The following is a 15,596-nucleotide window of genomic DNA, read 5'->3' as shown; positions in this document are numbered from 1 at the left end:
CATGAAATGAGTAACATTGAACAGTGTCCTACTAGATTTTGTGCTGAAAGATAAGAAGACTAAAACTGGGGAGCGAATGGTCAAATAGAACAGATGTTAATAGATGTTTATTATTATCATCTCAAGATCTGGAACGGGCGCTAATAAATGTCACCTAAAAATAGAATGTCAGTTAGAAGATACAATTATGAAGATCTTCAGTGTTGTTGAGTCCTGAGGGGGCCTTGCTATCGAACTCAAGGATATACCTTGTTTCGAGCTGTCTTAAAGACTTTTCTCTGTTGCCCCCTCTGCGAAGTGCAGGGACATGATCAATAACATAGTATTTAAGGCAATTTAGATCATTGTTATGGCAACTTTTAACCTCTTCGGTGCCCGTGACGAGCTGGACTCGTCATGGGCCGCGGTGGCACTGTGCCCATGACGAGTCCAGCTCGTCACAAACCCCGCCCGCTAATGTAACGGCCGGGACAGGGCGGGGAAAGGGGCGGGCACCGAAGGGGTTAAAATGTCGCGCTACAGGATAGCTGGAATCGTTGTTGACAATAGCTCTTAAGTGCTGAAGGATTCTTACATGGGCTTGAAGTTTCGTACTGCCTATGTAATTTAATCCGCACGTGCAGTTGAGGACATACACCCCATATTCTGATCTGCAAGTAAAATGACCCTTGATTTGTCTAATATTAGGGCTAAAGGGAACAAGGTAATCAGTAGTGTTTAGCCCAAACTTGCAAGCCCTACAACTGGTACATTTAAAAAATCCATTTTTGGGTTTGAGCCAAGTGCTTTTGGGGGTTGTGTCCTTGCTGGTTCTCATGAGATCAACCCCCATTGTTTTGGCCCTTCTGAAGGTGATGACAGGTTTTGGAGGTAATATAGGGGCCAATACACCATCAGTGAGCAAGATGGGCCAATTTTTGGTAATAATGGCTCTGATTTTATGGTGTTGTTTGTTGTAGGTGGTGATCAGACGTGGTACATATGTTAAAAGTAGCATTCTTCCACTTCCTGGCAGGCGAGGAGGAAAGCACACGGACACCAATCGTGCTTCACGAAGATTTATTCAGAAGTCAGCATCGGCATGACAAGTCATTACGCGTTTCGGCCACCAGGTGGCCTTGATCACATAGGGTAACAACCATACTGAACATCCTTATATACACAGCATTTTGTGATCACGTGATAATCAGTAATGAATGACATAGAAGAAATATAAACGATCATTGCCAATCTATAACAGAAATTTCTGCTTTAAGTTGAAATATTTCTTTTTGCTTGTTGTAATGCATTATTGTGAAGGCGTGTAAATACATGAACATTAATCTTTGTAAAGTGCAATTGCTTGTTGTGCAAAATACGCAAGTTAAAGTGCAAATTGCAATAGTTTTGTTTGTACAAAATACGCAATTAGGTGCAAAATACAAATATTCGCACATAGTGCATACACAAGATAACCTTGTTTCAGTGCAAAATGCATTCGATAAAACCATGATACGGTTGCCTGAAAGGCACTTAACGATGTAAAATATCGAAGTATTCTTGTGCAAAATACGCAATAATAATTCCAAAACTGATCTGCACTACAATGATGTTGACCTAGTTCATAAATGTTCATGAATAAAAATACAAAACATCCTTCTAATGATTAACAAGAAAAATACAGAATTGATAAAAGAATATGTCGATCATGAGAATATTATTTTTTCCAAAGGATGTGAACAAAGTGCAAAAATGTGAAAAAATAATAAAAGGATGGTTAAACAAGAGAGAGCAATAGGAAAATGATAAATTTGAATGTGAAAATGTTAGGGTACACTGAAATAAACATCATATAAATCCTAATTCAGAGGCTGGTTCAATATAAATGTACATAGGGACAAATGTTTGTTTATGTGTCTTCAGTGACGATGGTCCCAAATACATTGTGGCTTGTAGATACTGAAAAGGCCGAATTGTGTAGAACATCAATTGGAAATGCCATGGACACCAACACCAGGAAAAATGTGTTTGACGACCAGAGAACTAAATGATAGGAGAAGAAATAACAGGCAAAGAGGAAGAAAAGCAGAGGAAGAAAAAACAAAGAGAAATGTGTAAGCAAATTGTTTGTCAATCATGAGCCAATGTTTCAATATTCAAACAATCATGAGAATAAAATCAATGTTGTTATACACTGTCCTTCTAGATATATATGCTCTAAAATAGGTAAGGATGAGAGGACTGAGAAACGGGGAACAGCTAACTATACAAATGAAATGTTAGTGGACATCTTCTTGTCTGAGATTATTCGCTGACAAATATCACATATGTTAATATACCTGTTTTCAAATACAATTATATAAGTCTTCAGTGTTGTTGAGTCCTGTGGGGGCCTTGCTATCGAACTCAAGGATATACCTTGTTTCGAGCTGTCTTAAAAGCTTTTCTCTATTACCCCCTCTACGTTGTGCAGGAATACTATCAACAACAAAGTATTTGAGGCAACTCAGGTCATTGTTGTGACATCTCTTGAAGTGTCGCGCTACGGGGTAGCTGGAATCATTATTGACAATAGCTCTTAAATGTTGGAGGATTCTGATGTGGGCTTGGAGTTTAGTACTGCCTATGTAATTTAGTCCGCACGTACAGTTGAGGACATATACCACGAATTCTGATCTGCAGGTATAGTGACCCTTGATTTGCCTTGTGTTAGGGCTAAAGGGAACAAGATATTCAGTGGTGTTTTGACCAAATTTACAAGCCCTGCAGCTTGTACATTTAAAAAATCCATTATTGGGTTTAAGCCATGTACTATTGGAGGGTTTGTCCATGTTGGATTTCATGAGTTCTCCCTTCATTGTTTTGGCCCTTCTGAATGTTATATGTATATATATATATATATATGTGTATATATATATATATATATATATATATATATATATATATATATATACATTGTAATAAACAAAGGACTGACAATTAAATTACGTGTTCTTGTCGACAACCATTTCTAGTGCGCCATCTTGGAAGGTGTCGCAGTTCGCATCATTCATAAGCATAGTATTTGGCAGAGATCCAACATAATCATTGTACAGCCAAATGACTTCATATACTAATATTCATCCTTAGTATAGTACTGAACCTTACCATCTGTTTAAGATCTCAGTGATTCCCATTAATTATTGATAGTCTTTCTGTCTAAATCCACCTATATCCTAGGAACCGTGATTGTTCGTTTATATTGCCACCCTGTATGGATCGATGTCAGACTCTCGATGTTCTACTAGATTTCATTGTCCATCAAAATGGAGCATGTATGTAACAGGTTAATTATTATGCCCTGTAGGGGCTTTCTCAATAAAATACCATGTGTGATCTTGACTGTATTACTAAGAAATTAGGGTGAGCTTGATGAGAATAGAAATAAATCCATTATTGCATATCAAAAATAGTTGTATCACATATAATGCGCGATTGACACACTTAAAACCTGACAAATTATAACAAATAGTATCTTCAAAAAAGGTAACCAGTATGGACAAATACCCAATTATTCAATTACAATACTAGGCTGAAGGTAGCTTCTAGAGGCAAACTGGAGAGTGGTGTTACATTAATGTTAACTCTGTTATCGATGCACCACCAATTCTTCCCCTTAATCCTTTCGGTGTCTTGGTTTGCATATCAATAATATGCCTTGATTCATGTCTGCGGAGTTTCAACTCTCTGTCCCCTCCTCTGTCGTCCATGGTACACGATCAACGCAAAAAAGATTCCCCTTACTCCTTTGATGGGATTCATAGTGTCCTACTATCGGATATTTGTATCTTTGTTAGTTATAGCTCGTAGGTGTTTTAGAATGTGCATTTTTGTGGAGAGTATGGTGCTGGCAATATATTTTAGCAGGTGGGGCACACAAGGCAATAGACAGTGAAAGTTGTCCTGTAGTTCATGAATTTCAAAAATTTCTTAGGTTGTGTAAGACCGGGAATTTCATATATTAGAACCTTGTTGCTATTCGTACAGGCTTTGCATTTATCACATTTTAAAAAGCCCTTCAGCTCTTTGAAAACTGACCATCTTTTCTTGGGTTAGATGGCTCTGTACCATCTGATCTTGCTTTCCTGAAAGTGATTAGAGGAGATTCTGGGAGGTCAACAACAATGACACAATCAGATATAATAATCTGCTAATTTCTCTGCAGCGTCCCTCTAATGCAGTTAGCATCACTGGAAAAGTTAGTAATCATTCAAAAATTATTCTAAGTGTCTTTTTTCTTATGTTGTCTTTGAGAAAACCTCATCTAGACTCCTCCTGGACCCTTGTCATGGCTCTATCAAGAATTTTATTCTGATAGCCTCTGATTTCAAATCTCTTCATGCTCTCCATAGCTACCATCTAAAGATCACAATCGCTGGTAATTCCTCTTTATACGTAGCAGCTCACCATAAGGAATGATGTTTTTAACTTGTTCGGGTGGCTGCTTGCAACATGTTGCAGGGAATTTCCTGCTTAGGGCTTCCTGAAAAAGGCTGTGCCTATTGTCGAGGACAAACACTCGCAAGTCTAGGAAATTCACTGATACTGAGCTCATCTCTCCTATAATCCTGAGATTGATCTCATTCCTATTGAGGGATGTTATGTAGTCAGTGGCTGATTGTTGTGACCCTCTCCATATTATGAATAGATTGTTTATATATCTGTTGCAACACACTATGTTCTCGACCCATTCATCGTGGGTATCCGACCAGGCAACCCGCTTCTCCCACCAGCCCACGAACAAGTTTGCATAGCTGGGGGCAAAGCAATTGTCTATGACCATCCCTGTGTCTGCTTGTAGATTTTGTCCTGAATTATAAAAATATTATTATGCACACAAAAATTTACAAACTCAATCAGCATGACATTGTGTTACATGTATTTTAACGAGCATCTATTTAAGTAGTTAAGAAATATCTAACTGCTTCAAGTCCATCTTTGTATGCTATTCTCATGTACAAGCTAGAAACATCCAGGAGTATCATAAGAAAGGCCAGTTCCCCATTATTACTTGAATTTGTCTTGAAAAGTCTTTAGTGTCTCTTACACAGGAGGTGAGTTGGGATACAAATTCAAATAGAAAATGATATGCGTAAATTGACAAATTCTCTGTAAGACTTTCCCGTTGCCATGGTTCACCAAAAAACCCTGACGGTTGTGCCAGTGCTCAGAGGGGTCCACTCCTCGACAGCCCCAATTCCGGAATATAATAACTCGGACTATCAGGAAGGTCCAGTGGGGGAAGGAAAGGGTAGGAACTGTCAAGAGGGAGATCTGAGAATGACAATAAAGAGTAGTGAGCAATCGTGTTTCTCTAACATTCAATTAACATGCTTAGCAGATACAATTCATAGGAGTATATAGAAATGCGTGTAAATGCTACCTGTAAAGAAAATAGGCAACTCTATACCAGGAGAGATGAGAGGGTGGTTTAACATGAATACTGTCATGGAGAAACAACAATGGGGAAAATATTTGCAAATATACTAGGAACTGTTAGAAACACTTTGTCAACCTCACCTACCCAATTGTAATTGTTGGAAGGACTCAAAGGTGCAAAAAGCAGCTGTCTTCCTTGTCACCCCCTACTGACCTCCACTGTAATGAAAATAAAAGAACACACAATAGATAGGACACTGCTTAACATATCTACTCTTGAAATACTCCTGTATCAAAGAGACTTCAAAGTCTTGAAAAGATCACAGTAAAACGTCCCTGGTTGATAAGGCATGGTTAACAATATGGAAGCGACCGTGGTCATGATTGGGAGTTCCTTCACTCCACAATCTCATAGTCATGAGAATATACAAAGTGCATTGGGCTAATTATTACTCCAAGCCCACAAAGTTCTCTGACCATAGTCACTCTCAAAATCAGACATGAGAGCTCCGTTCCTCATGGGGGTATTCTTGGTAATATAACAACATAAATATCCTCCACATGAGTCCATCGTATAAAGACTTGCCAATGGAGGAGATTGCAACACGTCCCTATTATTTCACAATGAGGGCGGGAGCAGCAATGGATATGCAACGTAAGGTATCACAACAACCTTCTCCCCCGCATGAGACCACCGATACTGCTGGTTTCGCCAACAGGAAACTAACAGACAGTCAAAGTAACAGCAACCTTCTCCCCCGCATGAGACCGCTGACATTGCTGACACTGCTAGTCTCGCCAACAGGAAAGAAACGAATGGACAGGCAACGTTGCTTCAATCCGAACACAATCCTTTCGGAAAAAACAAAGGTTGGTGCAAAGAGCACCCTTACCGGACCTCGACCTCTTGTAGTGTATCCGCAGCCATAGAATATCCACAAAATAATCAGCGAGTGCGTCCCTCCGCTATATTCTGTGTTCTCACGTCACGCCATGACCGCGTGATACGTCAGGAACAGGAAGGATGACAGCAGTAGGAGTTCCTGCTGTCCCGGAGTTCCTTTCGCACTCCGAGTCCTGCTGCCAATAGTCAGTGTACGCCAGGATGGTGCTCCCTGACACGCGTGAGGAAACAATGGGGCATCCAGGAGGATCAGTCTTATTTTTATGAATTTTAGCCAAATGATAGAACGTTGGTGTTTACGGATGGGACATTGAAGGAAGTAGTACTCCATTTCAAGCATCCCTTTATTGTACCACCTTTAAATGAGGGTGTGATATTCCTTGATGCTGTTGTTCTATTCCACTATCAATATTTCTAAATAACAAGCTATATCTTTTAGTTGCCTTAGTGCTTCTTTGCAATACTTATCTCTGGTTTGCATGACAATATTTCTCTCTTTGTCTGATGGTTTGCATATGATAGTTTTATCCTTCTGTAGGTTTGCCAACGCTTTCCTCTGTTTGCTAGTAATGTTCGCTCTTCTATTTTGTCTGAGCCTTTCGCAAGTTACTGCAAGAGATCTTGATTCACAACATCAGAGAATACATCTATCGTATCCATGGGCATTTGAGGTTAAAAGGTGGATAAGGGTTTCAATGGACTTATAGCTCCTATCTGTGTTATACCTAAATGTTTCACTCTATACAAGCTTTCTCGTACCTCTTTCATTTGGGATGTTTTTCATCATGCAAATCTTTTAGGATTGCTAGTATTTCCTATTTGTTGCCTGTTAATATGTCAGTTTCTGTGAATTCGGCCCCTGTTCTCTTTTTCTTTACAGACACAAATTGCGTAGTTTCAATTTTCTTGAAAATTTGAAGAGGTGTACAGGTTTGAGTGTATTCAAATTTGTTTCTGGGACAAAGGGTGAGTCCTAACTTCAGCACAGATTCCTCCATTCTAGTTAGTTTTTTTTGGGTCAAGTTTATGATTATTACATTTTCCATGTTCCTCTGCATTTATTTCCCCATTTGCTCCAAGTCACAAGTGGCAAGGCACTGTTGTCATCGCATCCAGCCGCTCTTTCTTGTTATTTGCTTCCTTGTGATTCTGGTGGTTTGACTTTTCCTCCAGAAAGTCAAGTCTGCCGCATCTGGTGGAACTCTTCATGAAAAAGGGTCTGAACGTGTCTTGATGACGATGGACCCACTCCTTCTTCTCCTGATTGTTCCTTATGTGTAACATCAAATTCTGATGTTTCTCTGTGTTCGAGTCTGGTTGGATTTTTGTTGCTCTTCAACTCTCTCCTTGATGCATCAAACTTTTTAGAGAATGTGAGCACTCTTCCTTGCTCATAATCCTGTGCATCCCATTCAGATGTAACTTATTTTCTTTGTCTTATCTTTTGTTCGCAATTAACCAAGCTTTTCCTCTTGTTTGTTTTTATCTTCATTTTCAGCAATTTCAATTTCCAAATCGATGATTTCTTTGGGTGCTCGTTCTCTCTCACACCACGCAAATTTAACCAGAATCCCTAACATTCCTTTTGCCGAATTTGCGGTGTGTTCAGACCATTCTTCTTAGCGGGGTGGGGTCTGGGTTCTCATGTGATGGGACTGTATAAACCCTTAGTCCTCTGGGCACACAGTTGATGTCAATGTAATTTTGTAATGAAGTTGCCTCCCACCACTTTTCATGTTTCTCTTTCGGACAATCTTTCCAACCCTAGGAATTTACTCCTTAGATCATCATTGCTGCAAGTGAAACTTCCTTCTCCTTCTCTTTCTCGGGTAGTTGACCTTTGTCCAAAGATATCCGATGCTGCCTATCGGTGCGCCGCCTATTGAACATTATGTGGCCAGTTGCTTGACAATCAAATTCTTACAGTGAACTCACCTCTCCCTCGGTCTGCTGCTTGTTGTAGCACAATTTTCCGCAGCTTAATCTCCTTACCTGTAGGATTTGCCTGAAGAACTCGGGTCCTCCGACTCGCTTTCTCCAGACTTCCAGCCACCCAAATAATCCATTGTGGCTGATGCAATGTTGCAGAGGCTATCACATAAGAAAGCTCCAGGTTTCACCCCTTCCTCTGCACTCTCGTGCAGGTGCTCAACAGAGCGAGGGTGAAATCGCAGGTAATGTAGTAGCTCCAATTGAGAAATAGTCAGCACTCCTTGGAGAGTGTTATCCAGGTTTTAATGGAGAAAAGATGCAAACAGACACGTTTCCGCAAACACCTTTCTCAATGTTGGCGATCACCATTTTGACATGTCATTATATACAATGCATTTCAATTCATTGGATGCCTGGAATTCATTGTAATAAACAAAGGACTAACAATAAAATTACATGTGCAGGCGACAACCATTTCAACCATTTCTTCATTTGAATGTACAATGATTACGCTGTATCTCTGAAAAAAATTATGCTCATGAATGATGCAAACTGAGACATGTTCCAAGATGGCAAGCTTGACATGGTTGACATATTCTTATTTTATTATTGGGAGATAGTCTTTTTTCAGTTCAATTAGATTTTGAGGTGTTTCGGAGATTCAGTTGTTTTTATTGTAGTGTTGTTCACTAGAGTGTTGGCCTATGTTTAGGTAGAGTTTGTTAGTAATGTGTCATTATGTGCTGTTATATTATGTTATGGTTCATGCTTTATGATGATTAAGGCCCTGCCGACTGCCATCCGTATCGTGAGTTGTACTGTCTGAAACATAAACCTCGGCGATGGCGTTGTTCCCGCTGGGACCATGGCGGTCTGCAAAGTTGGTGGTGCATCCTTCGATGACATTAGGGCCACGGTGTACCCGCCAAGCTTATTACGACTACACAGTCGTACTGGTGGTCTTTCAGCAGTGGTTACCCAACAGCGGTAGACCGCCGCAGTTCGCGGGCAACAAATCACCACAACAGTGACCATTTGTATATAAATTTGGGCTCCTCCCTCCCAAGTTTTATAAGAAAGTCCCCCTGAAAGTCCTGAAAGCTGGACTTCGCCTTTGGTAAAGGGGCAGAAAGAATCTGGGCATCAGGTATTACTCAGATTTCTCCCCAGTTTGGGATTCTCTGGGTACCCCTGAATATTTGCTGGATAGGTTGAGTCTACCTCTGAGGGAGGCTGGGATAACCAGGTGGGGGGATCTTGTCACAGTGTAAGGGCTTCTGCCCTGGGAGGTACTCAACCTAAAGACTGGGGGCTTCTTTTCTAGATTTAAGTATGTACAGCTCACCTCGTGGTATCTGAGCACTATTTCAGACTTTGGTGGGGTTTAGGAGGTAGAAACACTTTTGTGACATATGCAGCCTTTAAGCAAGGATGTCTCTACATGGTATCAGAAGCTCTTGGAAGCTGAGGCTGGATCTTTGGAGGAATTTGGTGTGATGTGGAATGGAGTATTTCCGAATCCAAGCTCTCATATTTATGGGAAATGTCTTTGAATCTGTTATATTTTACTGTAAAGCCATCCACTTTAAAAAAGAATAATTATTCACCATTAATAGAATGATGAGCACATGTTTGCTACCTGCCATTCAACCAGTGATTTCTGGAATAAGGTGAGGAACATTATAGTGGACATCCTCAGTCTTGGGATTGAGATGAGCCCAGCGCAAGTGCTACTGGGAGTGAATACAGACTCAGTTAGCCTTTTGAGCAGGAAACAGAGGTGCCTGCTTTTCTATTTGGTGCTCCTGGCAAGAAGAGAGAGCTCCAAACATTGGCTAGATATGGCAGCTCCTTGCACGTAGGACAGGCTTAAAGCTGTGCGCTGGTCCTGCAGGATGGATTTGGGCTGTACCCCTGCAAAACAAATACTATTTGAACAGAATTTTTAAAGTGGAGTGGTGAGTCGGAAACGGAGACCACAGTAGTCCTATAACCTAAGCACCAAAATACAGGTGTTTAAGCCCAGGTTGGTGTGCGACGCTGTCTGTGCTGAAGGTGCAAGGGTGGTTCCACGGGGTCATCTGAGATTACAACAGCTGGGGTGATATGAGGACAAAACACACAACATTGGGCAAGGAATGGATTTCAAACCTACACAGCTGATGTGCTTTTGCCAAGTGGACACGCCTCCAAATCACAGTATAAAACAGACCCAAACACTGACCAGAATCCTTTGCTTTTCACCTACAGCATAGAAGATAGGAGACACCGCTGTGACCCAAGGCAGCCCCATTTCATCTTTCTTTTCAACATTTAGCACTCTCCACCAATTGTAACTTTAGATTTGCGTTTTGCATGTTTTTACTGGTATCACTTGTTTGTATTTCCTCTCTACTAGTCACTCATTTTTTCTTTTAGCATACCTGGCCCCAAAAACCCACTGTTTACTGAGGCTGAGTTGAAAGCAATGGTGGATGAAATCTTTAGAGTTGAGCCCCACATGTTTGATTCCCAAGACCAGGATACTCCTCTCACTATGAAAATGGAAATGGGGGACAGGATAGTTAACAGAGTGACTGCTCCTGGAACCACCCTGCTCACACAGAGTGAAATTAGGAAAAGGTGGAGGTGTGGGGGCGTGGCTTGGCCAGCTGCAAGATGGCCACACTCTAAGTGGGCTCTGCCGGCCAAGCTAAAAATCCGTCATCATCCTGCAGACGACAACACCTCTACAGCACACGACTAGCATTTCCTGAATTGGCGTTACCGGTGGCGCTGATCGCTACCGCTCCTGCCTCCTGGTGATGTGTGACAGCTGAGATATTCTGCCCGATTGCAACGCTGGGCCTGCGCCTCGAAGTTGGCCAGGTTCGGCCCTCCTCCCTCTGCTGCGTGGCTGGATTCCTGGAGCTCTGCGCCACCTGGGGGAAGCAGGAGGACACCACGCTCATAGGGTCGGTGAGTGCCTCTGCCGCTGCGGCTGTGCGCGATGGGGTTGGGGGTCCGCGAGCTGCACCGCCCGGCCCGGGCCTTACACAACTCTGACGCCACATCTTCCCCCCACCTGGCGTTTTCTCAGCTTGGTATTTGCGCCCAGGCCTGGTGATGGGAGTGGCGTACCTCCCACGTCTCCCCATTGTGCTGGCCCCAGACTGGCGCGAGCTCCCGTCCTTCTCCCTGCTGAGTCACATGGGGTGCCCTGGCTTCCAGGCCTCCTGCGGTCCGACGCGCCTGGGCCCCATTGCCTCTGATACCCGGTGTCTGGCGCCCTTGCTGCTCCTGGGGGGTTCGGGCCCTGGGCCCCAGCTAAGTACTGCCTCTAGCATTGGGCTGGATGTCCACAGCGGAGGTCCGGCCCTGATCTGACCCTGGTGTCCTGTCCTTGGTCGCTGAGCTGTGTGGGGAGCCCTGAGCCAGCACACACCCTCCGCTGCCTCTCTCTGTTGATTGCCACATCTCCGCTTTACTGCCCTCGCTGATGGTGCCTGGTGCCGCTCCCGTTCTTCGGTCGAGCCTGGCCCTGAGCTTCTATTTCTGCTGCACCCTGCCTTTGGGCCTGCTCCCATCACAGACCGGGCCTGCGTCGGCCCAGGGGACCTGCCTTGAGCAATCTGGATTTCGCCCCAGCGGGGCCCTTGGACGGTAATCCGGCATCCTGTGAGGTTTTACCTCTGTGGCTCTGTTCTGTAACGCCACTCCAGCGTGTTCTGGGTATCTGCCGTCTCTCCACTACTTCGGCATCCCGACGGCTGCAGCTCCTGCGACACTACCGGGACCCCCTGCACTCATCTTCTTGTCTACCACCAGCACAGTCCCACCATCATGGGTAGATCTGATCCTAAGCAGCCCAAAATCACCTTTGACCAGCGCAGATCGGCTCGCCTGGATGGTGCGGTTCGGACAGTGGCGATCCTGCGACCACCATGGACGTACCTCCTGCTCGTGACGATGACCTGAAGGCAATTATGCTCGATGTTAAGTCCACTGTCATTGGAATCGCGGTCCAACTAGAACAACTCTCCGCCCGCCTGGACACGGTCAAGGCCCGTGTGGATTCCCACGACAATCGCCTCCTTCACATTGAGTCCAGGGTCTCGGATATTGAGGACGCTGCCACTCAGGACCATCAGAAATTGTTGCAGATGGACAAAATACTAGACATTATCCGGAATAAAAATGAGGATTTGGAGGCGCGTTCTCGTCGGAGCAACCTCCGCATCACAGGTGTATCAGAATCCACCAATATTTCCAGCATGGATGACTTCGTGGAGCAACTCGTCAGGAATCTCTTCGGTGACGTTCTATCCTCAGTCTTCATTGTAGAACGCGCTCATTGCTCCCTTGGTCCATGCCCTGGTCCCGGGTTGCCTCCTCGCCCCAGTTCAGAAATAAGGGGAAGTAGAGGTAAAAGTTAGGTTCATCCTCCACAATTACATTTAGCAAAACAAGACTATCCTGAACAAGTCAGATAGACAGGAACCTAACTGGGAAAAAACAGAAGGTGTAGGAAACAATTTGATCCTTAAAGACACCTTTATCTGAAAGGGAAGTGTTATCACTTTCTATAGTCCCCTCACTCACCAGGGTTTCCCCACGGTGACATGCTTCATCATAGGGGTCCTCCCAGTCCTCTACGGACTGAGGCGTGCTGCGACTTGCGGTGTTACGTAGGAGCACTGAAAATTTAGTGGACTATGTGTGGTGCGAGTGAAGTAGTGGTGGAGTGGGAAAATTAAAATAATCAGCTAGTGGGCTACGAAATAAACTTTATTGGTGCTCTAAGCTGAAAAAATTAAAAACGGGGTAATATGACAAGGGACCCTAACTATAATGAGAAGGTGTGCCTCCTCGCCCCATCATTGCAAAAACCCTAAATTTCAGAGATCGAGACACCATTCTCTGTGCTTCATGCGACAGGGGCAAAATCAATCATCAAGGAAACTCGCTCACATTTTAGCCGGACTATACTCTCACTGTTCAAGATGCTTGTCGTGAATTCCTTCCAGCAAAGAGGATCCTCCAAAAACATGATGTCTCCTACTCGCTGGCCTACCCTGCAAAGCTGAGAGTCCGACAAGGCGCAAAAACGCTTGTATTTCCTGATCTCAGAGACGCCCTTGCCTTTGCAAAGCAACTCAATAAATCATCCCGTTCATCGCCATTCGGCTCTCAGCTTGCTACAACTGACCACCTAAGTGGCAATGACTGATATGTTGTGACTTTTTGGCTAATTATTACCTGAATGCTGTCTGATGTTCTTACAGCTTGGCCACCCTGCTTCACTGCGGGGGAGTACACTGAGCCCTGCCATGCCCTCACGGGATAATTCTCTTTCCTGACGTTATTTTCCTTCTTCCAAGTTGTGGGTTCCTGGGGTGGGTAGGGGTGGTGTCTCAGCCTGATTGGGGGTTGGAGTGGGTGTGGGGGTGGTGGGACTTTTGGAAATGTTTTTTGGGTTGCTAGGGTGGGGTGGTTGGATTGGGGGGTGCTTGGGGACTGTTCTTGATTGCACTCTGTCTGTTAATGCTTTGCCAGAAACAGGGTTTAATATTGCATTTGGCGGGGTGGGTTGGGTTGGATCTGGGTGGTGGGTTTTCCTGGTTCTCCTATTATTTTACTGTGATTTATTTGCTTTTGTGTCCGCATCTTCCGCTCCTTATCAATATGCATCACTTCATCGCTAGGCCTGTCCAATGCAGCATGTTAGTACATGATATCTTCTCTTTCTTGCTGACGCTATTTCCCCCCTCAGAGCTCTTCGCTCAATGGTGGCTCCCCTCCTGGTTAGGTCGTCCAAAATTGCAGGTCCCCGGCTGTTCTCACTATGGGCCTCATGTAGGAAGCCAAATACCGGTCGGTAACGGCCGAAATTCTGTAAATATCCCGTTACCGACCGGTATTTAGGCATTTGCTATGTAGGGGGCTGATTTCTGGATTCGGTATTTACCGAATCGGAAATTAAGAAATCGGTAAATTACCGATTCGGTACATACCGAATCCAGAAATCAGATGTAGGGAGCACTCTAAAGAGTGAAAATTAGTATTAGAAATTCGTTATTTACCACCAAATACAGATTGGTGATAAATAACGAATACCTTGCAAAAAGCAATATTTTGCAGATTTAAGAGTGCCATGTGGCAGACATACATGCCCTTAGGGCATGTATGTGCGCCACATGTGCACACATGCAAGATTCAGGGGTGCAACAGGGTGTCAATGTGACACCCTGCCACCCTTGAATATGCTCCCCCCATAACCGAATCGGTATTTACCGATTCGGTAATGAGGCATACCATCCCATTGATTCCTATGGGCCTCCAGGCCCATAGGAATCAATGGGATGGTATGCCTCATTACCGAATCGGTAAATACCGATTTATAATGACCGAATTTTTCCGATTCGGTAAACTTTAGCGAATCATTACCTACATCACATTGACCGATTCATAAATACCGAATCGGTAAAATTCGGTATTTATGAATCGGTAATTGTGAGGCTACCTACATATGGCCCTAAGTGTTTTATGCGTCTGCCCAGTGCCTCCCCCTGTCCGGTTATGCTAGCCCTAGCACACATACGGGCATTTCCCACTGTCTGGCCTCTTTCTCTGCATTCCACTTGTTCTAATTATAAAACAACATGACTGACACCATATGTTGGACCTGGAATATCCGCGGTCTTAACGATCACCGTAAAGCCAGGCTCATTCATTCTCACCTACACCGGCATAAGGTCGACATTTGCCTTTTGCAGGAAACCCACTTGCTGTCTGCGACCTCCACCAGACTGCAGTCGCGCTACTGGGGTGAATCACACTCCTCTTTTTTATTCCTCCTATTCTAGGGGAGTGTCTATTTTGATAGGAAGGGAGTTCCCCTGGCACACTGCCCAGATGCTAGCGGACCCGGACGGGCGGTATGTTATTTTACACGGTTCCCTATTGACCCAACCCATGACGATTGCCGGTGTGTACGGCCCTAATACGGATGATCCTGACTTTTTCACTTATATATAGCACCTCATTTCTTCCCTGGGCCCAGCGGCTCTTCTCTGGGGGGGAGATTTTAATGCTACACTTTATGCGGTCTTGGACCGCTCTGGCCTTCACTCTTCCCACCCTCGCTCCACTGCTTTACTTCAGTCCTTACTCACTGACAACTCATTATATGATGCCTGGCTTCATATGTGGCCCGAGGCCCGTGAGGGTACTTGTGTCACTCATCCTTGAGGCTGCTGGTCTCGTATTGACCTATGGACTACCTCCCCGGATGTGCTTACCACCGCCAATCATATGGCACGTACTTTTTCAGATCATGCGCCAGTTCAGCTTCGTCTTCGACTCCCTAACTCTCCACAGCGTG

Source organism: Triturus cristatus, chromosome 2_1 (assembly GCF_964204655.1).
Source record: "Triturus cristatus chromosome 2_1, aTriCri1.1, whole genome shotgun sequence".
Classification (NCBI taxonomy): Eukaryota; Metazoa; Chordata; class Amphibia; order Caudata; family Salamandridae; genus Triturus; species Triturus cristatus.
The sequence above is the reverse complement of the archived record's forward strand: the minus strand, read 5'-3'. Positions refer to the sequence as shown.